The sequence below is a fragment of the Fukomys damarensis genome, unplaced genomic scaffold (assembly GCF_012274545.1).
Source record: "Fukomys damarensis isolate Sample0158 unplaced genomic scaffold, DMR_v1.0_HiC HiC_scaffold_1, whole genome shotgun sequence".
In the NCBI taxonomy this organism is placed as follows: domain Eukaryota; kingdom Metazoa; phylum Chordata; class Mammalia; order Rodentia; family Bathyergidae; genus Fukomys; species Fukomys damarensis.
Window position 1 is genome coordinate 17,216,727 of NW_022900913.1, and position 27,244 is coordinate 17,243,970.

At 33.8% G+C, this 27,244-nt stretch overlaps 1 protein-coding gene across 1 annotated transcript in view; it reads right to left on the minus strand.

Annotated features, from left to right (window-relative positions):
• The window catches only part of Cdh12 (cadherin 12), a 976,411-nt gene that overhangs the window by 653,128 nt on the left and 296,039 nt on the right, over positions 1 to 27,244 (minus strand). Inside the window, exon 2 of the mRNA XM_033757884.1 lies at positions 10,768 to 10,860. The gene's annotated coding sequence lies outside the window, so the exon portion shown is untranslated. The remainder of the gene's footprint in view (positions 1 to 10,767; positions 10,861 to 27,244) is intronic.

Genomic DNA, 27,244 nt, shown 5'->3' on the forward strand with positions numbered 1-27,244 from the left:
TGTGAGCACATCAAATCTCTGTGGGTTAGGAGAGCTGTGATTGAGAAACCCAAAGTTTGTAACATAATTTTTCATGGCATGCACATGGGGAGTGGCTTGAAATAAAGCTGACAAAAGAAATAGTAGACCACAAAGAGGCTTGTGCGACTTACAAGGTTATGATAGATTTATCACCAGAATTTACCTACTGTTGCTGTGCAAACACAGGAAGCACTCTGTGATAACGTTACAGAATGTGATTTAGTGCATAATTATACTCCAGACACATTCGTGCCTTGTTTTGGTATTCCCTATCTTTAAGAATACCCATATGGCTTTAAAAGAAAATGTGATGATAATTAGACTATCAGAAGGCTGCAACACAGTACCTCGCACTGTGGAAGAAACATCAGGTGCAAAAAGGAAACTCCCTTTTGCACAATTGAAGAAGCAGTTATCCTATATTTCACCCCTTTTGTCAGACCCATGGGATAAACAGGACATATGCTTTCCATCGAGTTACAAACGTGCATAGAACGCAGGCATCCCTTGGGGTGAGAGGAAGAATATATTTTAAACAACATGGAAAAAGAAGAATAAATATCATGTTTAAAAATGAATTTTTCCATCTGTCTCATTATACATAGCAAAAACTTTAAAGGTACATACAGCTCTTCCAAAAAACCTTTCTTCAAAACATTTACTGAAAATCTGAATACTGATTATGTTAGTTGGCCCTTTGTGTGTGGAAAATCATATTGAAAGTGAAAAAAAGGATAGTAAGTTTTATAGATACCAAGACAATTACAAGAAGATGAAACTAAATATATTCTGTACACATTATAAATAATATTGAAAAACATTGTAGCTCTCTAGTTTAATAGCAGCTTCTATATGGAAATAATATCTTCCTATGAACTATATGAAAAGAATCTGGCACTTTGGAATAAAACATGTACATTTCTATTAACACATGTACACATCTATACATGTAATACATACATCACATAAACATTCCATTTAAAATGTCCATTAAATAATTGGCAAGGTCCTTGGAAATGTGCCATAAAAAAGAAATCTCACTCTATAAGAAAAGTTAACGTCAGAAAAAGCAACCGCTAAGAAAGCATACAGTGGTATCTATGCAAACCGATATCATTTAAATACGGAACTCTGAAATATGTGCAATGGGAGTTAGCCTGCTTGAAAGGGAGGAAACCCATGGACTCCTCATGTATATGAGCCACATTCGCATTGCTGGGACGAAATACTGAGCACCTGGAACTTCAAGGAGGAGAGATTTATTTTGGCTGACGGTTTTCGAAAGATTCAGTTCCGGGTGGGTTAGCATGAGAAAGAAGCGGGTGGAGGAAGGGCGTGGCAGGGGGAAATTGCTCACCTCATTTCAGCCAAGAAGCAGAGAGAAGAAAGCAGCCCAGAAGAGTACTGCACCCCCCAGGAGCACGACTCCGGGCCACACCGCTTCCAAGCAGGGTTGGAAGCCTATTGAACTAAACTCATCAGTGGGTGAATCCAGTGGTGACTGTGGTCACCTCGCAACACAGTGGCTTTGCAAACACCTGAAACCCTTAGGAGACTGTTTAGATCTAAAGTATAACCTTCGGTTTCAGGAAAATTGAGAAAAAGGAAAACATTTCATTTTTTCTAAATCCTATAGGAAAACAAAGAAAAAAAATAGAGCTTGTTTATTAAAATATTTAACCGGGTTTGTTAGTGGCCTGGCACTTCCCAAAGTACAAGTGAACGGTATGTACAAGTAGCAGCTGGCATGGTATGTATTTCATTACAACTTTGATGCTATAAACACTTGGAGATTGAGAAGTGAGTTTATATGCTCCGGCGAAAGCGATGAAACTTAATCTAAATGGTTTGATCTATGTTCCTGGTCATAATCTCTCCTTGGTCATTTGAAATGTGTATGACAAATTGTTTCTGTGAAATCAGAGCCATGAGCCACAAATGTGTCTCTGGGTTCTATAAAACAGCACAGACATTCCGAATAAATATCTCTGAATGATTCTTTACATGCGTCTGTCTTGATGTTGAAAATCAGTCTGTCTTACTTATGTTTCCATAGCCCTCTCATGAAAATTTTGCTGTCTGATCTATCAGTGCTGCTCTTGTGAAAGTCAACAGTGGAATCCAATCTGGTCTTTTCTGAGTGCTGACCTTTTCTCGATTTAGGAGCAGCACTTGGCCTACTTGCAAAGCTTCTTTCTTTGCATTTCTGATTTCTATAACTATCTACTTAACATTTTTGTTGGATAATTAAAGGCGACTTAGATTTCATGATCCTTGGGAATGATAAAAGCATCCTTTTGTTCAGACCAGGCATCATGTTGCCGCCCCAGCTCTCTGCCTTTCCTCACCTTGCATTTCTCTCAGCCTTCTTGTCGTTATTAGGCTCGATAGTCCCAGCCAGGACTTGTTTTGCCATAGGCAGTTATAATTATCTTTAAAAGAGTGCCTTAGTATTTTTCCTTTTTCCCACCTTATATCATTCACACAATCACCAGAGAAGTTCTCTGAGAGGATAAAATACATCATATTTGTGGTCAAGTCTGTCCTATACGCTGGTCATTCCCAGGAAAAGTCACTAACCTTGCACTGACTTGCAAGGCCCCACTACCTGTTAGTCCTCCCAAAATCCTTTTGTACTCTCTTTATCTCCGGCACATTGATCTTCTTGCTGGCTTTTTGTTTGGTTTGGTTCTTCTTTATTTGTTTGTTTTAGTACTTGTTTGTATATAGTATTTGCATTCTCTCTGTGTGCAGCTGGCACTTCTATACAACACATCTTAATTTTTGTTTGTTTGTTTTTTGAGTCAGGGTCTCACTATGTAGTTGAAACTGACTTGGAACTCACTACGTAGCCCAGGCTGGTCTTGAACTCACAGGGATCCTCCTGCCTCAGCCTCCTGACTGCTGGGATTACAGGTGTGCACCACCACACCTGGCACAATTTAATTTTTTTTTCATTTTCTTCATTCTCTTTCCTGAGCTCTCCCTTCATTTCTCAATCTTCCCCTTTAACAAAGATCTATCTTTCTAGTTCCTATCACAGTAAGCCCTAGACTTAGGAATGAGTTCTCTTCTGAGACAACATAAGTGGGATTCCTTTGTAAATTCAACAATGAGAATCTTGTACATCTTTAAAAAAAATATACAATGTGAAGTGTTAAAAAATGCATACAAATGCTGTAAATAAACAATTTTTGCTTTTACATTTACCTTAAAATGGTGCTACAGTACAGTACAACAAATAGCATACAGAGGGTTGCACAGAGGGAACTAATAAGAACAGAAGAGTAACCCTAACAGGAGAGCAGGTAGGGGAGATGGGGTGTGAACCTCTGAGTCTACCAGCTTTTTACTTCGGTCCAATGTCTCCATTATTTTCACTTTGGTTTCCACGGTTATTGCTTTGGGCTTCCTAGCAGTCCCTGCCACATCACCGCTGCTTTATTCTCTTGTTTCTGGGCACTTTGGGATCTGAATGAGCACTGCATAAGTGCACAGTAAGCGCACAGTGAGTAGCACAAGTGCCCAGTAGATGCCTGAGCTACTTCCGGGCTTTAACTGCATCTATAAATGTTCATGATATGAGCTCCATTCTGATCTGTTTGCAATTTGAATGTTTATACATCGAGACTTACTACATCTTTGATTTTGCACTTCATTTATATTTTAGGTTTCTCATATAAGAGAACCAGGGGATATGTAAGCTTCTGTGTCTGATGTATTTCACTTAATATGGTGGTCTTACGGTGCATCCATTTACCTACAAATGACAAATTTATCTCTCTTTACGGCAGACAGAGTATACGTCATTGTTTGTAAACACAAAGTTCTTTATCCATTCACCTGTTGATGGACATAAAAAGCTGTTTCTCTCTGATTTAGCTTTTCTGAATTTTGCTGGTGTAAAATGGGACATGAATTTGTTTGTGCATGTACCATAATGGTGATTTAATGTTGGAGGTCTTTCCTCAGATATTTTTGGTTTTGTTCCACATCTCTTTTAAGTCTTTTCAAATTTTATCCTGTTAAGATCTAAAGATGTTTTGGGAATTTGCTTACAACATACCATTTTTGTTTCTTATATAGTACAGAACCTTAGCTCTCTTGCAAGCTTATTTTTCACGAAGCATTTTCTTTAAAATTATCTGTCTGTAATTTATATATCACAGAATATATTTTTTTTATTTCCTTTACTAGAATGTAAACATTGACTTGTTTTATCAGCATGACACTAAGTTTAATAAATTTATCCATAACATAGAGAAGAATCTTTGGAACAATTACATAGAGTGCTTTCAACAATTACCTTTGAGTAAATTAATTCATAAATCTATGATGCAGTCTCCAAAGAATCTAGATGCTTTTTAGAGACTAGCGAACTTTTTTGAAAAATGATAAAGGAGAATTTTTTTTTCATGTCACCTACTTCAGAAGCATTACTATGTGAAATATAAATGGAAACTGAAGAATGACAATAAAATAGACTTAATGTGCTATAGTGTTTCTATCTGATCTATTCACCTTTAAATTTAAAAAATTTTAATTAACAATAAATATACATTTATTGACAAACTAAACATATATAAATATATAGAGTAAATTATTAAATAAAATTAATTTACTTTATTTATCTTATGTTTAAATATAGTTTCTATATGTAGATATGGAGATAAGTAGGTTATTCATTTTAAATTATAATCTCTTCTTTATTATATTCTGGAACCCATTTGATTTTGGTAAATATCACTTGGCACTATGAGCTGAAATGTGATTTCATGTATTTTTATTTGACAGACATACACTGAACTTCCCCATGTACTTATTTTACTACAGTCTTACTTCATATGGCAGAAATCTTAGCTGGGTCCTTTTCTTGTCTAAATGCCTTCAGTAGACTATTTCCTGGTAAAATCAGGACAATCTTGCTAGAAAACAGAAAAGGTAATAACCAAATGCAATAATCCATACTATAAGGAAGCTGATTACTTTTACTATCATACATGCTTGTGCCAAAGCATAGGATACTTAACCTTCATTTGTCCAGAAGGGGAAGTGGTAGGTAAAGAGGTGTTAGAGTAGAGTACTGAAGCAATATCTGCCAGGTGAAGAGGATGGTTATCTTTCCCAGGGTGGGGTAGAGCACAGGATACATGCAGTGTAGGAGCAACCGGAATTACAAAGTATGCTGTGTTTCTCAGGCTGCTTTCAAAGGCAGGCCAGTGTAACGTTCTAAAACAACAGCTGACATTATTTTTAAATATGAATGCAAAGTAAATTATATTACTACATAAGATACAATATACAAGAATCTCTTCTTTTTCCTCTTCAATATATGTATAATTACATGGCACTTGAGACTAACCCCACTACAGTTCTTCATAACTGAAATATATAATTAGGTATTGGATACATAAAAGGAATGATTGGGCTAGGGATTTAACTCAGTGGTGCCACTGCTTGCTTTATAAGCACAAAGTCCTGAGTTCAATTCCCAGTACAAAAAAAAAAAAAAAAAAAAAGGAAAATTGCCAAGGGATATTTGATTCTAAACTAGGGAATCAGAAACTGAAAATTTTCCATATCTTTGTAAACAGGACCTTTCACAATGTTATTATAGCATTTTCTGCACTATGCTGACATTTTTATAAAATTAGCGATTTCACTTTTATTATGAACTTGATTTAAAAGAACAGTGGGAAAATTTGCAAATTATTAATTTTCCAAAGCTTTAAAATTTGATTAAAGCTTCTATTTTCTGCACAAAATAAAACTTCCCTTCTTGTGTTTCATTTACTCATTTACATCCAAAGACCTTTGATTAGAATAATTTTTCAAATATAAACAATTAGTAACAGATCATTTACTTACTAAATGTTGTAGGGAGAGCCAGCTGTCTTTATCTCCTTCACTGACAACTTTGAAGTTAGTATTTTCTCATGGCATTTCACCATTTAACAATATTCAATTAAAATGTGATGATCTTTATGGATGGGTTATTTGGAAGGTTATTTTCTAGGTACTGTATTTTGCAAGAAGAAACACGTTCGCTTTAGGTACATGGCAAACATTTCCACATGATGTGAGTTCATTTACTAGTGCCCAGAAAAACGCCTTATCACTTATTCAGTTTGACTTGCTGTGGAAGAGGTCTCTTTTTAATCAACCTTAAAATGATGTTCTGCTGACTTGCAAATGCAAGGTCAGTGCTAATTGAGAGAAGGCTTAAAAACTCTGACTCCTCTTATCTCTGCACAAAGATTCTGCGCTCTGAATGTTCTGATACTTGGCTTCCCCGTATTGCCTTACGAGGCTAAGAAGATGAATGCTCATTGCTTTTAATCCTTCCCATGATTTATGAGCCTCTTGGTATCCTTTCCCTAGAGCAGCTACAACTGTGTGGTTGTTCTGCCTGCTGCTTAAATTACACAGACATCTGCAAAAGTAAATTATGGATTGTTGTCCCATAGACCATAACAGAGCATTCTCTTCATCTCTTCGTAGTATTTTTCATTAGAACAAAGAGCATGTATGTACTTACTTGTTTATGTACTGAGACAATCTTACACTAACCTGAATGACAGCACAATGACCTGGAATGTGAACTGACTCATAATACCAAAGCAGCGTGATATACCCACAGGAGAACTTCAAAGACAAAGGGAAAAACAAAAGATATGTTTATCCATGTGTCTCTCAGCTTTAAGGGCTAACACCGTAAGGCTTACAGAAGGAAAGTGACCTTTACAATTAATTGAAAATATCTTCAATGGATTAAAATATATGTAAATGACCCTTAGACCCTGAGTGTGGAAGATTTTAATACCACCTGTGTCCTGTGACAATTTAAACTAAAAATCTACACAAAGAAATGCACAATTAAATGTAGAAAATTTGAAAATATATTGGGGAGCCATCTAACTTTTCCAATGATGTAGCGTGAAGTAAATGTGTTTTAATAATCCCGGAGGCTTGTCGCCATCATGGGCGACACAAGGTGAGCTATTTCTTCTGAGTAAAAGTCTGCTGGAATTCAAGTTGAAATAGTCCCTGTTGAGGCCAGGGTTTTAGTTCAGTGGTTGCACGACCTGCCTTGCCTGTACAAGGACCTGAGTCAATCCCCCCCACAAAAAAGAAAGAAATAGTCACTGTTTCTACATTTTCTCTTTTTTTTTCTGTTCCTGTTCTTCTAACTGGGTGATAAATCATAACTCCAAATGACAAGTCACTGTGAAATCCTAATAGGCATGTCCCAAGTTATTAACCTTTGATGACTGGCATAATGAGAAATATTCCTACATTTATTTTCTTCAAATGTTCTAATTATATCCTAAGCAATACCCAATCGGGGAAAATTAACACAACCACAACAAAAACAGCAACATGTGGAAGATGATTTCTATTTCAGCTGTGCAAACTATACTAAAGAAAAAGAAAGATGGCTTTGCAATTCGTTTTTTGAACCTATTGTCAACTCAGCAGGATGCAGTGAGCAGCAAAACCAGAAATGCTCCAGTTCATTCCTGGCTGCACAGATCCGCTCTCCGTCTTCCCATCAGCTTGTTTCACCTCATCACGGCAGAGAGCTGGTGTTTCCTGGGGGTCAGGACCTGCTACTCACACCAGAGCCCGAAAGAATTATTTTGTAAAGATAGCTCCTGTATGCATTGGCTCCTACATCGGACAACAGCTCATTTCCAAAACTTCCCTTTTCTCAATCCCACTTTTCTCCTCATCTTCAAAGAGCAAATGAAAAATTGATAGAATCGTGAAGAATTTTATTGAGTTGGAATCCTGTAATATTTATATTTCTCGATGTATAGATGCTTTAAACACTGGTCTGGTAAAAATAATTTTCTAAAAAGACTATACAAGATAGAAATCAAACTAGATTTCTGCTTCAAACAGGTAATCTTCCACTGATAATCTGCTATAAAGCCAACGATCATGGCCTTAAATACACACACATACACACACAGATACATTAACACATGAACGCGTGTGTCTTCAGGTTACCTACCTACATTCAAGAAGAAACAACAAAAGCAAAACACTGTTCCATATCACATACAGCGTAAAGCTCAGAGCCGAGATATGGTTTAAATTTCATTCAAATTTCTTCACTCCTGAGGCCTACTCTTCCAGTTACATCTGCTAAATATTCTTGCTATTTGATACATAGTTCATTCCTTAACCCTCTAAATGACCAAAAACTCACCAAATGGAGTGGTATTACAGGTCTACATGCCTTTTTAAAATCTGTACCTGGTTTTGTTAAATATTTTTCTCTGCTTCTCATATAGTCCAGGTCTAATGTTTCTTATCTGGGTCTTTCTACCCTTAGTTTACATAGAAGGTAAGAAAAAATGCCACCCCAAGCATATTTTTCATACTGGAACAAAAAAAAAAATGCTACAACAGATCAAAGAGCACTTTCTGACTATATGGCAGGTATCTGATCTGTTTTCCTGTTTTTTTCTACTAAGTAATACATTCATATATTTATGTAAAGGTAAATTATGAATATAGTTGAGAAGTGAATAGAACGAGCATTTTGTAAAGTTCCACAGGAAAAATAAGTTGCCCTTCTGTACTGTACAAGAAATAGTTGAAGAAAAGAGTTGGTGAAATTATAAATAGGACCCAGAAAATTTATCCTATTAAAAATTAAATTACAGTGGTACCTGGGTTTAGAAATTTAATCTGTTTTATGACTTTAGAGAAGTGGGTTGCAGTTGTGTTTGGGTGGGTAAAATGCCGTGGATGTGGAGTTTGTGAACAGAAGCAAAATGTCAAATGCTTTTGTTTGAGAACCAAATTCTTTGGGAACTGAAGTGTTTATGAACCAAGTTATTACTGTAATGTGAAAAAATTTCTTAATAAAGTAGAATTAAAATTATTTAACTTCATAGCTATATGTTTAATATTTTGAATATTATTCTCTTTTATTGTAGTATTCTGGAAATGTTTTTGTCCTGCCTACTTACATCCAAGAAGCCTATGAACACATTTACATTAATATGAAAGCTATTTCAAGCCTTTCTCTTCAAGTGTCTTTTACCTTTATACAAACTCTACTATGATTTAAAAATCCTAATTTATTTACATTTTCCCTTCTCAGGTTATATTTAAATTTTCTATTTAAAATAATTATGAATCCGTTTTTAATTTTTTAATGTCAATTAAAGTACAAAGTGAACCAAAGTGCATTTGGGAAAGCTAGGTCTGTCTTTTTTTTTTTTTAATTTTTAATTTGTGACTTTAAACATTCTAATGTTTTATCAAGCTCTAAAGAAGGTCATGCGTTACTAATTAGAATGAGGTCAAAGGTGTGCCTTGGTGCTGAAGTCCATGCCTATCATGTGTGAAGCACTGGATTAAACCCCCAGCAATCGATCAATAAACAAGATAGCTTAGTAGTAATTCATTATTCATATTTGCAACATACATTATATGTAGGTTGATGTAGCCATGAGAATTATGTGACAGAAAGTTGCTAATTAGAGGAAATATATTAGAAGTGTTCATCTTTTATGTGTGCAAGATCTGAATTAAAATCTTAATATCAATATTATTCAAGATATAATATTGAAATATCAATTCAAATTATGTGTTACAGTTCTTACAATGCAAATAAATAAGGTATTTTCCTCACAGAATTTTATTGCCAATGACAATAAATTGGTGAACAGAATCGATGACCATGGGGAATATATTTTATTAATATTTGCGATATAAAAAGTTAATTTATTTTTAACTTCTAGTCTTAAAATTTTATCTAAATTTTGTATAGTTTTTATTCAACTCTGGCCCTTAACATTAGGTGATGATATTATAATAAAACTGGGTTACAGTCTCCCATGCTTTAAATAAACTAATCTCATAAAAGAAATACTAAAAATAAAAAGTCCTTTTGTGCCTATTAAATATGAGCATGCACAGTGTTTGAGCAAATATCTCACCGTGAGGCATGCAGCGTATTGTTTTAATTACACGCTTGCCTCATGTCTTTAACTTTTTATTTTGGAGCTGTCATATTAGTGGTTAACCTTAATTGATAACTGATTGAGAAGTCAGAATATCAAGGTAGTTTTGACTACAGCCTAAGAATAGATGCTGGTAGATGAGACACAGAAGGGGAGTGGCAGAGCACACTGTAATTATTGTGTCCATGAAGGTTCCCTGTAAGTGTTTAAATACCAGGGTCTAGATGCCTACCATCCACCAAGAGAAAGCAGCTTATAATTGCCAGCAAAAGAAACAATTAAGCAAGACCAAGCCCTATTAATAAAGACAAGAACATTTCTGACTTTGTTTCCTTTGTGAAAGCTTCAACTGCTGTATGCCTTTGAAATGACACGTCCAATTTAACAAAGTAAAATCCACTAATTATGAAAAAGAAAGCAAAGCGCTGTGAAACTAGAATATAAAAGAAGGAAACCAATTTCTATTTTTCAGGAGGCACATAACCACTAGGTCTTCTCAAATCTACACATAGATTAAAATAGTAAGAGAAATGCACGATAAAACAGTAAAACATATATAGGCGCTTTGATAAAAGAAATGATTACTTAAGTTTCATGATTTTGTACTGCTTATGCCAATCATCTGGAATTAAAGAATAACATTTAATATTTTGATTTATAATGAAATAGGCAATTTTAAGTTAAACAATTTAAATATAAATTGAAATTTTGAGCTTTTAATAGGAGTTTAAAAGCATGTATCTTGGAAAGATTTGTCACCTACCTTTAAAAACGTTGGCATGCTTTGAAAGTCCAAACTGCTACTGACTTCCAATTTCACTGTATTCCTCAATGGAGTCAACTGGTCAGGAAACAGCTAGAAAGGCAAGCACATGAAATCTGAGTTTAACTATTTCAATATGTACTTATTTATGAATACATTATATTTGCAATCATAACTCGGTGTTCAGCTGCTTTAAATTTAATACTAAATTGGAATTTAGGACTCAACACATTTTAAACAGAGAAAAAAATTCTATCCCAGTTCTTATCATTTGATTGGTGTGGGGCACAGAAACTTGAACCCTATTTTATTGTCTCATGATTCAATTATTTCCAGCTAAAACAACTTCTTTGTTACTTACTCTTTTTTTGTAACCCATCACACTTCTTGAAAACTTTTAATAAAGAGTTCCAACTTACCATTGTGCTTAAAATTGCCCAGAACATATAAATGATTCTGGTATACCTCACAATCAATTTATCTACTACTAATGTCTTCCATTAAAATGATTCATTTGTCACAACTTTCAGCATATTGTAGTAAATGGACTCAAAAAAATACACATTATTATGCTCAGTGATTTTTCTTCTAATACCGCAAATTAAAATTATGTATTCATCTAAATTCACAAATAAAAAGAAAAACTATGTCATTGACTTTGAAAAGATGATTTCAATTCACAAAACAGAGTTTATAATATAAATTATTTTAAGAATGTCAGTAATCAAATAAAAATTAAATTTGCAATAGTATTAAAAGTATTTGTAGGAAGGGAAACCAAGGGTTTTAGAAAGCATATAAAAATGATATTGTATTAGTCATTATCAGGGAAATAACAAGTAAATCACTAAGGACATATTCTCAAGCTGTTACATAGACAAAATATTTATTAAAGATAATAGTGCTTGAAATGATCAATAATCATTTTTTGTTATAATTGATCAATAATTTGATTTATAACGATCAATAATTGGCAAAGATATAGAGAAACTGAAACTTTTATTTGGAGCTAGAAGTGAACATTGGTAGAACCACTATGAAGAATCATTTAGCAATGTGTGGGGAAGATGAAGATACAAGTAACTATTCCTCAGCAGTTTCATTCCTGCATGAATATATAGCAAAATCTTGGTGTGAGCAAAACAGACCAGAACAAAAGTGTTTATTTCAGGGCTGTCCAGTGTCTGATAGTTTTTGCTATATGAACAATAAAATACAAGTGATGTTTGCCTAAATATTTAAATAATTACATTTAAGAAATTAGTTTGACTTTTAATTTATTGAAAATATTTAACTATTTTTGGTAAATAGAGGTACATTTGCACATATAAACTAATGGAGCGTGTGTGTGTGTGTGTGTGTGCGTGTGTGTGTAAAATATTATATTCACCTTTGTCCAGAGGAACAGCCACAAAAGTAGATCAGTATTGCTAAGATGAGCTAAGGATACATATATATTTGAAAATATGGTGGGTCAGACCTATGAACTTTAATGAAAAAGACAAAACTAGGGTCTGAAAAGAAAACAGAGAGAAGTTGCTTAGCTTATGAAATGAAATGGGCAGAAATTATTTTATCACTGAAGTGGATGTATTAAAGAATTAGATACATTTCTTTTGTGTAATTCTTCCGACATGAAGATAAATCCCTTTGTAATTAATTAAACTTTGCAATTAGCTAGACTGTGAGGTGTTAAACACTGTGAAGTGTTAGTAAAGAAACACAAGGGTGAAAATAAAAGGAAACTGAAAAACATAAACTGAGGACAGTAATGAAATTATAGGTAGTAACTGTATCTTAAGAGGTCCCAGGGCATGAGCTCAGATTAAATACCCACCGCACATGGTACAATTTGTAAGGCCATTGGAGGTAATGTAAAAAATCCAGAAGCAATTTTATTGGAAAGCAAATGATTGGCAAAACTACAGCCAACCACGTTGCAAAAATTGAAACTGGACACAAGCATATATTTTATTTCTAGTGGTCCCAATTCACCGAAAAAGATTTGAAATGAGTTAAACCTTGTCCTACAATTGGAAAAAGAAATGGCATCAGAGCCAAGTTTCTGCCAAACACAGATGTCAATTCTAAGAATTCCAAGACATTTTTTAAAACGTTAAACATCACGAAAGTAAGGCAGAAATATCTGTGTCAAATTTTGCTGATGTTCCCTGAAGTAGACAACTGATTAACTCAGTTACATCTGTGGTGCCTTGCACTTAGAATTTCTTTAAACACAAAAGCAACCACGCTTCACGATCTTTGACAACCACAACCAAACCAAATGATACCTGCAGAGGCCAGGTAAACGGAAAGCTTGGTGTGGACCAATGGCACCAGATATAACAAAGAGAATGAAAGATTTTGTTTTTCTCCTGCAAGCATTCACCAGTCTCTTATTACATTTCCACTCCATTGCATAATACACAACAGGGACCTCATAGTTACTCATCAGGTGTGTTCAGATCATGGAGCACTTGAGTATGGCCCACATATCATAGAAGTATGTCTTAAGGTGTGTGCTAGTACCAGGGTTGGCTCGATATGTTTGTATTCAAAGTATATTGTTTTGAGGAAGAATGTGCACCATATAAAGATGCTGTAGAGAACTTAAAACCCGTAATACATGAAACACAGTGTGAGAAGGATAGACACATTTTAAAGTGGATGAGAATTTTCCCATGATAAAATTAGAGACTGGGTCTAATAAACTGAAATATAAAGGAAAAGTTGTTAAAACAAGAAAATAAAAAAATAAAAATAAATAAATAAGTGAATAAAACAAGAAAATAATCTAAAATCTGTCTTCTGACGTTTACCTCAACTGACAGTATCATAATCTTTGAGATAACTTTTAAAATGAACATAAAATAGTTATCTAGAAGTTGTACTCTGTGAACATACTAAAATATAATACATACAGTATAAAACACATTTTTAATTGAACAGATGGTCTCAAGAAGAGAAGAAAAGAAATATTCTGAAATGTGGAGAAAAGCCAGAAGTAGAGGGACGCGAGTAAGTATTGTAAACAAGTGATTCACTGAGCGTTTATGAAGCTGGCATAAATGTGGCTGTGATTGGATCAAAATGCAGAAGTAACTGCAGGGAAAAAGAAGAGGATTTCCTAAATAATAAAAAAGAAAAAAAGAAAATGAAATTCTCTTTTTGCTTATAGATTTTTAAGAGAAATAAAATATTATCTGAGGGCATATATAGTCAATGGTAGGTTCTCATTTGCATTTGGGGAACTATTTTTCATGTTCAAAATTAATCTTAACATCAAGAATTAAGTTAAAGTAGATTTAGACATGTAAGGTGTCCCAGATTAAAAAAAAAAATCCAAGTAGAAGAAAAAAAACACATCACAAACATATTTAAAAATTCAGTTCCGTCAAATATAGTAGGGAAGGTGTGATACATAGGGGAAGAACAAAAAGGGAAAAGAAAAAAATGTGAGAGAATGAAAAGATGAAAATAAAGTGTTTGTAGATGGGGAAGGGAGGAGGGGGTGAAGGGAGGGCAGAGGTAAGGGGAAAAAATGAGAATCAAGACTTACCATGTAAAGGTTCATGATCCCAACAATGAATGTAACTGTACTGTATCCCTAAAATGTACCAATAAACTCAATAAAATTAAAAAAATATATAGTGACCTTCGGTTAATGTAAAAAATAAGAAAAGATGTCTGATATAGTCAGTAAGATATCAGTATAAAGATAAAAATGCAAAGTAAAGATGAGAAAAACAAAGGATAAAATAATATAGAAAATATCCCAAACAATATTACTTGGAGATATGATTGTGTATTACTTTAAAAACCTCAACAGGGATTTACTATTAATAAAACATTTAAAGCTCTCTGAATTGTATTTAGCTAATTATATTTCAGTAGAAATCAAGAGCAGTTAAAAGTGCAGTTTTAAACTTGTCTTCTTTATTGATATTCATTGAATGTATCTAAAACTCAATTTAGCACAAAGTTATATACCTGTGTAACAAGCACTTAATTAATAAGGACTAAATAAGTGTGCAGAGATATTTATTAAGACTCTGACTGATGACTTATTCACATTGAAACAGAAACAACTAATAAAAACTGTTTAGTGATGTCCAAATTTGTCATCAAAGAGCGACTGTGAAAAATCTCTCCCTTTCCCGTTTTTCCCTTCTGTCTGTCGCATGGGGTGAAGAATGTAGGGTATCATGTGAATTGTCATAAAATATTGTCTAAAAATCACCTGACATGAGCCTCTCTTACAATTTATCACTACTTTGATAATATCAACAGGTGTCCCTAGTGTAACTGTGCTCTGTTACTCAGATATAGACAGTTGGATGGAAAATAAGTGTAGCTCTCAGGGCAACAATTAAAGTTAAATAATTCCATCTATATATTTTATTTTACTTTATTATTTTATTTTTTGCAGTGTACATTGAACCCAGGGCCTTGTGCACGCTAAGTAAGCATTTTACCATCGAGTTACATCCCCAGAACCATATCTAGAGATTTTAAGAGAATGAAATTATCATTTATCATTTGTGGAAACAGATGAGACAAAACTGATATACCAAAAATATTAAAGAATAAAATAAAACTGTGAACAACATTAGTACTTTGTTTTAATTTTCATAAGAAATTGCTTAATTTGAATTCATCATATTGGTGATTAGAATAGATTAGTAATTACACATATTTAACATGATATTAATAAAAATGAAATAGTGACATATTCATTGTATCAACTGCAAAGAAGGTGAAAAAATAAGATGTGAATATAGAGGCTGGGGATTAAGATCAGTGGTTCTGCCACCTGCTTCACAAGCACAAGGTCCCAAGGTCCATCCCTGATACTGAAAAAGGAAAGAAAGAAAGAAAGAAAGAAAGAAAGAAAGAGAGAGAGAAAAATAGAGAGAGAGAGAGAGAGAGGGAGAGAGAGAGAGAGGGAGACAGAGAGAAAGAAAGAAAAAATGTGAATATAGAAATAAAATAAATATCAAAGATGTGTTAGGAAGAAATGGACAAAACACAACAGATGAAAGAAGAACAATGTAGCACATTTCTTGAATTATAAATTGGTATTTATATCATTTTCATTTTTGAGTATAAGTAACTTCAGATTTTTTTCCTAAAATAATATAATGTGGTGTGTGTGTGTATATATATATATATATATATGGAAAAGTACAATGTATATCTTAGATATTAGCCATTGTATCTGAATACAAGTCAATGGAAGAAAGAGAATACCACTAAGTACAAAATAATTTTACATTTTTCATGGCATAAAAAATAGTTGGAGGGAGCAGAGAAAGAGGGAGGAGAGTTGGAGAAAAAAATAAGGTGTCTACATGCCCCGACTCTTCACAACAAATGTAACCATTATGTAGGGCAAACATGTACTAATAAAAATACATTTTAAATGGTTCAAGTGGTATAATTGAGAAGGTAAATAGGAAGAAAGTGGCTAAAGGTGATTTGGGAAGGGGAAAGGTAAAGGAAATAAGGGAAAAGAAAAAATGCAAAAAATGGAAACAAAGTCTTTGTAAATAGGGACAGATGAAGGGAATGAAAGGAGGGCAGGGGTATGGGGAAGAAACAAGAACCAAGATATATCTTGTAAAGGTACAAGATCCCAATGATAAATGTAACTGTTTTGTTTGCTTTAAATGTACCAATAAACTTAATGGGAAAAATGCATTTAAAATTTAGAAATGTTCTAAAAAGAATGAAGTGAAAATGGCCATACTACCAAAACTGCTATACAGATTTAATGCAAGGCCAATTGAAATTCCAATACTATATTTCACAGAACTAGAAAAAATAATCCAAAACTTCATTTGGAACTGGAAGAGACCTAAGATAGCAAAAGCCATCCTAGGCAACAGACACATGGCAACGAGTATAACAATTCCCAATTTGAAACTATACTACAAATCCATTATAATAAAAACAACATGGTACTGGCCAAGAAACAGACCTGAGGATCAGTGGAATAGATTGGAAGATACAGAAACAAGTCCAGATATATTCAGCTGCCTCATTTTTGAGAAAGGACCCAACCATCCTCAGTGGAGGAAAGACAGCCTCTTTAATAAATAGCGCTGGGAAAAATGAATCTCAACCTGCCAAAGATTAAAACTAGACCCTTATCTTCCACCATGCACTAAACTAAAATACATGTGGATTAAAGATCTAAATATTAAAAAAGAAACACTAAACTTGCTGGAAGATAAGTTAGGCAGAACTCTTGAAGACACTGGCATAGGAAAAGACTTTATGAACAAATTCTTACCAGCATGGGAACTAGCAGAAAGAATCAACAACGGGGATCTCATCGCATTAAAAAGCTTCTGCACTGCAAAAGAAACCATCAACAGAATTAAAAGATAAACTGCAACGTGGGAAGAAAAATTTACCATCTGCTCCTCAGACAAAGGACTATTATCTAGAATATATAATGAACTAAAAAAAATCAACCCCCCAAATATAAAGACCTGATTCAAAAATGGGCATCTGATATGAACAGACACTTCTCAGACAAAGAAATAAAAACAGCAAGTAAATATATGAAAAAATGTTCCACATCCCTGGCCATTCGAGAAATGCAGATGAAACAACACTGAGGTTCCACTTTACCCCAGAAAGAATGCCTGCTATCAACAAATCAAATAATAACAAATATTTTTGGGGTTATGGGGAGAAAGGCACCCTTCTCTACTGTTGGTGGGTGTGTAGATTGGTGCAACCACTATGGAAATCAATATGGAGATACCTCAAAGATCTGGGTTCCATTTGACCCAGCCATCCCTCTGCTGGATATCTTTCCAAAAGAATTAAAAGAATCATATTGCAGAGATATATGCCCACCTATATTTATAGTGGCAAAGTTTGTAATAGCTAAAACTTGGAAACAGCCCATTTGGCCACCAGGTGGAAATTGGATAAAGAAGCTGAGGTTTTTCTATAAAATGGAATAATAGACATAAAGAACAAGAAATTAGAGTCATTCATAGGAAAAAGGATGCATATTGAGGATATACTCTTAAGTAAAATAAATAAGCCACATGTGTAAGTACCGAATAGTTTCCCTGGTGTGAAAAACTATAATTGTACATAAGGCCCTAGTGGTATACTTGACAATGTGAAATAGGAAGAAAAGGGCTAAAGATGTAGGGGAAGTGGCAAGGGCAGGGGAAAGGAAATAAGGGAAAAGAAAAGAATACGAGAAAATGAAAAAATGGAAATGAAGTATTTGTAAATAGGTCAGGGATGAGGGGGTGAAAGGAGGGCAGGGTTAAGGGGAAAAAAATGAGAACCAACACCTGTCATATAAAGGTACAAGATCCCAATGATGAATGTAACTGCACTGTATACCTAAAACTCAATGAGAAAAAAAAAAACATGAAAATTTATGCTGACATTTATACCATGAGCTACTATTTAAGTATTTTTATAATAAATATTCATCTAATATTATATTTGAAATTATTTTGGTTACACTAAAAAGATAGCTGCCTTGAAAGGCTATACAATTTAAATTTCACATTTTCAGATTTTCTTTTTAATAACAAAATCACACTCTCTTCACTTAAAAATCTTTCATTTTAAAAGCCCAAAGCAAAGGTAGTATTATAAAGCTGGAACCTACAAAAGAAACTGGTAGAGCAATTAATTTAGAGCTTCTACATGGTGAAGAAAACTAAAGTCCCTTTTTTAAGCTAGAAAATTAAATATAACACTAACTACTTGAACTATATTACTTCTAACCAACATATTTTTAAAGTTTATTTATATATAAACTTGTTGAACCTAGAGCATTTATTGTTCTTTAAACGGTGACAAATTAAAAATCAAGAACATAGATATTCTGAAATTTCATTTAAAGAGTAAAAAGTTCTACACTTCCTATTTTGATTAGGTGTAGCTGTCAAAATATTAATCTTTCATCAAGGCATGATGGTTTATTTCTGTAACCACAGAATTCTGGGCGGTTGGGGCAGGAGGATTGTGAGTTTGAGGCCAATTCAGCAAGAACCTGTCTCAATATATATATTTAAGAAAGGCTGAAGATTTACCTCAGTGTGAAGGCCCTGTGATCTATTCCTAGTACATGAAAAATATTCAAGATTTAAAAAAAACTTCTAAAACTGAGCTTTCTAACGTACATAAAAATGTATTTACTAAAATTGGTAAATTGTACTTTTAATTCATGGATATATTTCTCATAGTTTGTGCAAATATGTTTATGAAAGTGATGCAGGCATTAAATAGCACAGATTTATAATCATATTTGAATATTTACTGAACTGGAAAGCATGTTATCATCTCTAGTCCTTGCAACTTTTATGATGAAAGAAAGCAGGCCAGAGAAAATGTACATCTAATGCAGAGATATATGCCCACCTATATTTATAGTGGCAAAGTTTGTAATAGCTAAAACTTGGAAACAGCCCATTTGGCCACCAGGTGGAAATTGGATAAAGAAGCTGAGGTTTTTCTATAAAATGGAATAATAGACATAAAGAACAAGAAATTAGAGTCATTCATAGGAAAAAGGATGCATATTGAGGATATACTCTTAAGTAAAATAAATAAGCCACATGTGTAAGTACCGAATAGTTTCCCTGGTGTGAAAAACTATAATTGTACATAAGGCCCTAGTGGTATACTTGACAATGTGAAATAGGAAGAAAAGGGCTAAAGATGTAGGGGAAGTGGCAAGGGCAGGGGAAAGGAAATAAGGGAAAAGAAAAGAATACGAGAAAATGAAAAAATGGAAATGAAGTATTTGTAAATAGGTCAGGGATGAGGGGGTGAAAGGAGGGCAGGGTTAAGGGGAAAAAAATGAGAACCAACACCTGTCATATAAAGGTACAAGATCCCAATGATGAATGTAACTGCACTGTATACCTAAAACTCAATGAGAAAAAAAAAAAACATGAAAATTTATGCTGACGTTTATACCATGAGCTACTATTTAAGTATTTTTATAATAAATATTCATCTAATATTATATTTGAAATTATTTTGGTTACACTAAAAAGATAGCTGCCTTGAAAGGCTATACAATTTAAATTTCACATTTTCAGATTTTCTTTTTAATAACAAAATCACACTCTCTTCACTTAAAAATCTTTCATTTTAAAAGCCCAAAGCAAAGGTAGTATTATAAAGCTGGAACCTACAAAAGAAACTGGTAGAGCAATTAATTTAGAGCTTCTACATGGTGAAGAAAACTAAAGTCCCTTTTTTAAGCTAGAAAATTAAATATAACACTAACTACTTGAACTATATTACTTCTAACCAACATATTTTTAAAGTTTATTTATATATAAACTTGTTGAACCTAGAGCATTTATTGTTCTTTAAACGGTGACAAATTAAAAATCAAGAACATAGATATTCTGAAATTTCATTTAAAGAGTAAAAAGTTCTACACTTCCTATTTTGATTAGGTGTAGCTGTCAAAATATTAATCTTTCATCAAGGCATGATGGTTTATTTCTGTAACCACAGAATTCTGGGCGGTTGGGGCAGGAGGATTGTGAGTTTGAGGCCAATTCAGCAAGAACCTGTCTCAATATATATATTTAAGAAAGGCTGAAGATTTACCTCAGTGTGAAGGCCCTGTGATCTATTCCTAGTACATGAAAAATATTCAAGATTTAAAAAAAACTTCTAAAACTGAGCTTTCTAACGTACATAAAAATGTATTTACTAAAATTGGTAAATTGTACTTTTAATTCATGGATATATTTCTCATAGTTTGTGCAAATATGTTTATGAAAGTGATGCAGGCATTAAATAGCACAGATTTATAATCATATTTGAATATTTACTGAACTGGAAAGCATGTTATCATCTCTAGTCCTTGCAACTTTTATGATGAAAGAAAGCAGGCCAGAGAAAATGTACATCTATCTTTTTTTTTTTTTGGTGTTTTTAATGCTTTATTTCCAGTATTTGTTCAATTATTCATTTATTGAATTATTGATTATAGAATATATATCAAATAGCAAAGTAAATTAGATATAATAGCTTTCCTGAGGAAATGCACACAAATGTGTGTAAAATTTATGTATATGTATTAGATTGAAAACCAATATTATGAGTTACATAATGAAGGCATTAACAACTACGCAGCAAAGGGAATTAAGCTTCTCACAAAACTTGAAATTTTTGAAATACATCTTCATAATTGTGAATATTCCAGGGAGAGGAAAAAAAACAGTAAAAAATTTCTGTGATCAAATAGGCAGAAGTCCAGAGTGAACAGAGGTCTGGAGATCAATGGTCTTAAGAGGACTGTTTTAATTTCAACCTACCATGACCTGTTGAGTCATTACATAAAGCACCGGCCCAGTTAATACTTTGAGCCATCTGGTGAACACTTATGTAGTTAAGCATTATTTCTGGAGAGATTAGTATTTGAGTTGGTGGACTAATTCACCCTTCCCAATATTAGTGAGCATCTGTGGAGTCGTAAAATAAAATATTTTAAATAAATTTGGGGAGAAATTTGAATTATCTTCTTGCCTAAGCACATGATTTGACACATTGTTTTTTTCCTGCCCCTGGACTATGCATTATACCTCAATGTCTCCTAGTCCTCTGGCCCTCAGACTTGGACAGAAATTTACAGCAATGGTTTTCCTAGTTCTCCAACTTTGCAGACAGAATAACAGGATTTTTTGGATTCCAAAACACACAGGAGCCAAAATCTTAAAATAAATCTTATTTAATTTATTTATATTTATTTTAAGCCACTTAATCATTAATTTACAACATAACAACTACCCTATTTGTTCTGTGTCTCCAACTAATGCATCAACTCAAAATATTGTCCATATCTGTTGTCAGAAATTGGAAAAAATATGAGAGTCAAAAGTTTTCTTTTTTAAATTCATTTAATTTTGTCCTAAATCAGCCATAGTTTCACACTACAACAGCTACTTGCTTGACTTTTATTTTACCTGGATCAACTTGAATATTATTTTCTGTTAATAACCAAGTGTCTGGCCCTGGGGGAATCATTATCTCGGTTTACAGATGAATGCCACTATAAATGCAGACTCTTCCACCTCACCTAAGCCCTTCATGCTTCTCAGCCACCTTTCTGTGATACTTTCGTCAACTCTCCCAAGGAAAGTGCTTTTGTAAAGTCACCATCTGTATCAACAAACTGAATAGAACCTGCACTACAAAATCCACAGGCTCACCTAACTTATGGTGATTTATTGACAAACATAAAGAGTATGAGTAGAAAACATTAATTAATGTCTTTGTTTATTGCCCAGTCAGGGCATGTGAAGATTGCTCACAGTGTCCAAGCACCATCTTTTTATTTCTGTGGTCATTTATGCCATTATTGGATAATTGTTTATGTTTCAGCACAAGAAGGTAGTAGGCACATTGGTTACAATGACCCTTGAGAGACTATTATTTTGAAGTAAGACAGAAGTTCTTTATCCTGAGGTGGTTTCATGATATTGCTTGAATAATGATGTATCTTTACTCATTCATGTACCATCCATGGATATTGGCTAAGTGACTCTCGAAGCCTGTGTTTGTGCTTTGATCATGATAATCACAAATGCAATTATTTCCCAGATTAGGTAGAAAATAAAAGTTTGTTTCTCTCTCTCTATTAAATATGTTGTTTGAAATTTTATAGCCTAAGGTGAAATAAACAGGGCACAAGTATAAATACCTAATCATTTTCAGATGTGAGAAACTGAAAGTGTAAATAAGAATCAAAAGGTATAATAGATAATCCGAAATAGGAAGAAAAGTTGCACAGGTGAAATAGGAGGACTAGGGGAAAGGAAAGAAGGGAATGGAATTAATATGAGAAAATGAAAAAATGGGAACAAAGTTTTTGTAAATAGGGAGAAATGGAGGCATTAAAGGGAGGGCAGGGAAATAGGGAAAAAATAAGAACCAAGATATATTGAGTAAAGGTACAGATTTCCAATGATGAATGTGATTATTGTACACCTAAAATGTACCAATAAAATTAAATTTTAAAAAAAGCACTCCCATTGATGTAAGGACTACTTTTCTAGTACCTTTCTATTTTCAATACAGCCTCAGACCAATTTAGGGTGGCTCGTGTCTATACATTGTTTGAAACCCAGAAAGTACAGTAGTGTGGTGGGCTTGTTGGCACTACATACACAGTTTTCAGAAGCTTTGAGAGACAGGCTCATTCATCCACACAGGACTATCTGACATGAGACACTGGCCTGTCTTAGAGTGGGATGTTATCTCAGTATCAATTACAAAGGACATAACTCACAAAGTGACATGGTAATGTCAGGCACTTCACGCCACCACAGGAAGACAGAACATTTTGAAGTATATATTTCTGGCAACCTTAGAATCACATAGGACCAGATCCAGAATGCCCTTTTTCAACATACTATCAGATTGATCTCATCCCAGGTAATAGACATAGGATTAGGAACAACAGCTTTTTTTTTTTCTTTTTTCTTTTTTTGGCCAAAATTCAAAGGCTGTACTGCTCAATTAAACCCATTTGTATTTCTTATAACTATCGGTATATTTGTTGTTATTATTTCTTAAATATATTGTTGATATTTAATACAATTAAATTATATATATATATATATGTGTGTGTGTGTGTGTGTGTGTGTGTGTATATATATATATATGGATACACATTTACGGAATACTATATGACCTTCTATACATGTATATAATTTGTAATAATCGGATCATCATAAGCAGCATTTCATATTTCTTTGTTTTGGGAATATTTGACTAACTTTCCACTAACTCAAGGTATTATTATCAACTATAGCTATGCCACTCTGCTAGAGAATATTAGGACTTATTCCTGCTTTCTAACTTCACACTTGTATCTAAGAAACCTTCCTCTTCCCCTTTCCCCTATTTCCTTCCCAAGTTCTGGTAACCACTATTCTGATCTCTATGTCTTTGATATGAAGATCATAGTTTCCATGCATTGGAATATTCAATATTTAACATCGTACACTTGACTTATTTTACTTAACAAAATGTCTACCAGTTCTATTTATGTTGCAGCAAATGACAGAATTTTGTTTTTATTTATAGCTGTGTAATATCGCATTGTTTAAATTTATCACATTTTTAATCTTTTTATCCATTGTCAGATGCCTAGATTGATTACCCATCTGGTTACTCGGATCACTACTATTTTTTTTCTAAATAGATTATGGAAATTTTTAAATTAGTATAAATACTGAAGATATAAAGTGAAATTCCTTTAATGTGTTAAGCTTACTTGGAGACATCCTTGTATTCATACTCATTTTCATTTACTTCCATCATATGAAGTAGTTGTGAAATTTGGGTCAAGATGATAGAGTGCTTCAAAGCAAAGTGTCTACTGTTACGTGGATGTGCCATTCAGCTTCCAATCAACAGTCTTGAACTATGTAGTTCAAAATCAGTGTTATAGTTTAGATCTAAAATACTCTACAATGGTTTTGCTTTTGGAGATGGGGCCTGGTTAAAGAAGGCACAACACTGAGAGCCAAACATATAAAGATTTCTTTTTGCTCTGGTCTCTTTCCTTCTCTCTCTGTTTTTTTTTGGCTTATATTAGTTAAATAGCTTACCTCTATCATGCTTTTCCCCTTTGTAACCAACAGATCGTGGATTGATTCATCCAAAAACAATGCAACAAACTAAGCCTCTCCTCCTTTAAGTTGTAGGTGTTGGGTATTTTGTTCCAGTAGTGAGAAAGAATCTAATGTGAAAATTGGTACCAGAAAAATGGAGTTCTTTCTGTGAATGTATCTTGCAATATGATTTAGAAGCCTTCATAAGTCATTTATAGGGTGAATTTGAAAAAGTTTGGAGAAGTGAGCTAAGGAAGCTCTAGATTACTGTCAGCAGCATTAGCTGGGAGATTCTGGTCAGATCTCAGAAGCTCAGAATACTGATAGGAATACGGGGAGTAAAAGCCAGGCTCATTTGGTTTCACAAAGGAACCAAAATTATAGTGAAAAATGGACAAGATGTAATCCATGTTTCATTTTGGCAAATAGTTGGTTAATATCCTGCCCAACTTTGTTTTTGGCTGAATTCAAAGGTGATGATCTGGAAAAACAAAACAAAAAACATTCCAGATAGCTCAATGTTTAAACTGTGGCATTGGTTCTCATCACTGCTTTTGGCTAAATTTAAGGTAAGAATCAATAGCAAAAAATAAAGCCCCTTAATGTGAAAAGTTTTCAGTTTCACCAGAAAAATACCACTGTAGAATAGGCCTTAAGGAGAGCATTAATACTAAAAAGATTAGCATTAAGAAGAAGTCATGTACTTTGCATGAGAATAACAGGAGAGACACTTTAAGGGCACCTCACAAATGGCTAGAATCCACTCAAGGCAGAATCAAGGAAGTAAAAGAATAAACTATTTTGAATGATCCACGAGTTTAGTCATCTACATACCCAGTTGCAACTTTCACTGTGGTCAAAATGGGCCAGGTTACTATGAAGCTGGCAACAGACCTTGATGTCATCCATGTGGTACTGGCTTTAAACAAATGCAGAAAGGAAGAATTGTAGGGGTCATGGAGACTTCCTAGATTTCAAAAGAAGGCCTGTGAGACCAGGCAACGACACTCCGAAAGGACACCATATGAATCTCTGAGAGTGATGACAAAAGTGCAGTGGGGACTCACAGAAGTTGAAACATCTGAGGAAAATCACCAGCAGTGAGCAGAGGCAGACTAAGAGAGAATCCGTATAGGCTGCCACCAGCAATGCCATAGAGACAAAACTGTCCAAGGCCTTAGGAACACAGATCTAACCCAAACTGCCTTTGCTGCTGGGCATGTAGATTCAGGATTCAATGTATATCCTGTTGGGTTTTGGTCTTGCTCTGGGCATGATCTTTTGTAACTCATTATTCCTTTCCTTTGGAATGGAAATGTTTACCTTGTGCCCTTGTGTGTTCAAAGTTTTTAATTTCCTCCCCCATTTTTATAGAGGGTCACAGCTAAGAATTTGCCTTGAGGCTCGGGGGAGACTGGATTTAGACTTTACAGCAGTTAAAAAAGTTAAGGTTTTGATAATGTCAAAATGGACTAAGCATATTTTTCATAACAAAATGGACAAAAACTTTTGTGGGCCTGGGCACAATATTTTAGTGTAGATCTAGAATGTCCCGCAAAAGTTCTATGTTCAGAGGTGGAGATTTGGGAGGGTGATCGGATCATGGGTGTACTATTACCCACAGAGGTAACAGTTAAATGTGCTGGTATGAGGTAAGGGTTGTTGGAAGAAGTCCATCACTGGGACAAGCCTGGAAATCATAATCTCCCACTCTATCTCCTTGCTTTGTGCTCTGCTTCCTGATACAAATGAGGACAGCAACTTTCCTTTGTTAAGCCTTTCCACCATTTCTGCCTTGGAGACTTCAAATCATGGACTGGAAACCCAAACCACAAGCCAAATCAAACTTCTCCTCCTTTAAATTGTTAGCGTGTGATATTTTGTTCCAGCAATGGGAAAGGAGACTTATACAATCATTTTTAGTTAATTATGAAATGGACATATTATCTAGTTCAGAGACTGCTGATGAGGGTTAAATATAATAATTTTTGTAAATTACAATTTTGGGAATAGAATACTGAGTACATTGTAAAGTTTGCATATTTATTTTTATACAAAATTAGATATACTGCTGTTCTCTAACATAAGAAAAATAGAGATATTTTTATAAAGATTATATATTACAAGAAAGAGCTATAACTAAATGAAAGTAAATTACATTTTATCTAAAAGATTTGAAGTCAGAAATAAAGTATGTCCACATATTTTAAGAGAAAAATTATAAAGCAATCTCTCAAATGAATACAAAAATCTCTCCTGGGTTAGCTAGCACCAACTCAATAAAAACAAAACAAAACAAAAACATAACATGAATAGAAGTAATGTGGCTTATCCATCATTCCCTTACCTAGAAATGAATTTGTAATTATATATATTAAAATTTGCAGTGCGATGACAGAAGCTTGATATTTCTACAGTGCAAAGCAGTACAGTTGCAAAACATAGTTCCATAGGTTCATAGGTAGGGTTTACATATATTGTTTCTCAGTGAAACATATTTTCTTCATTAATCATAAGCAAATCTATTGTTCCGAATCTACGATATATGTTAGAAACAACTAACTCTAAGAACAATTAATGAGGTACCATTAAAAATCATGAACATTATTGCATGGATGCTGGCATGAATAATGCAGACATTCAGTTTCACTTATTCAAACTGGTTTAAGGCAGAAAAAGAAATATGGAGTCGCATTTACTGGAGCATGGTTAAAAAAGATTGCGTACAGAGGTCTGAAGGAACTCACTGCACCTGGGTTTTAGATAATGATTTCAACTGAAGATTTAGAAATGCATAGCTTTCTGGTGAACCACATATTAGATATCTTAGGAAGAAAATGTAGTTA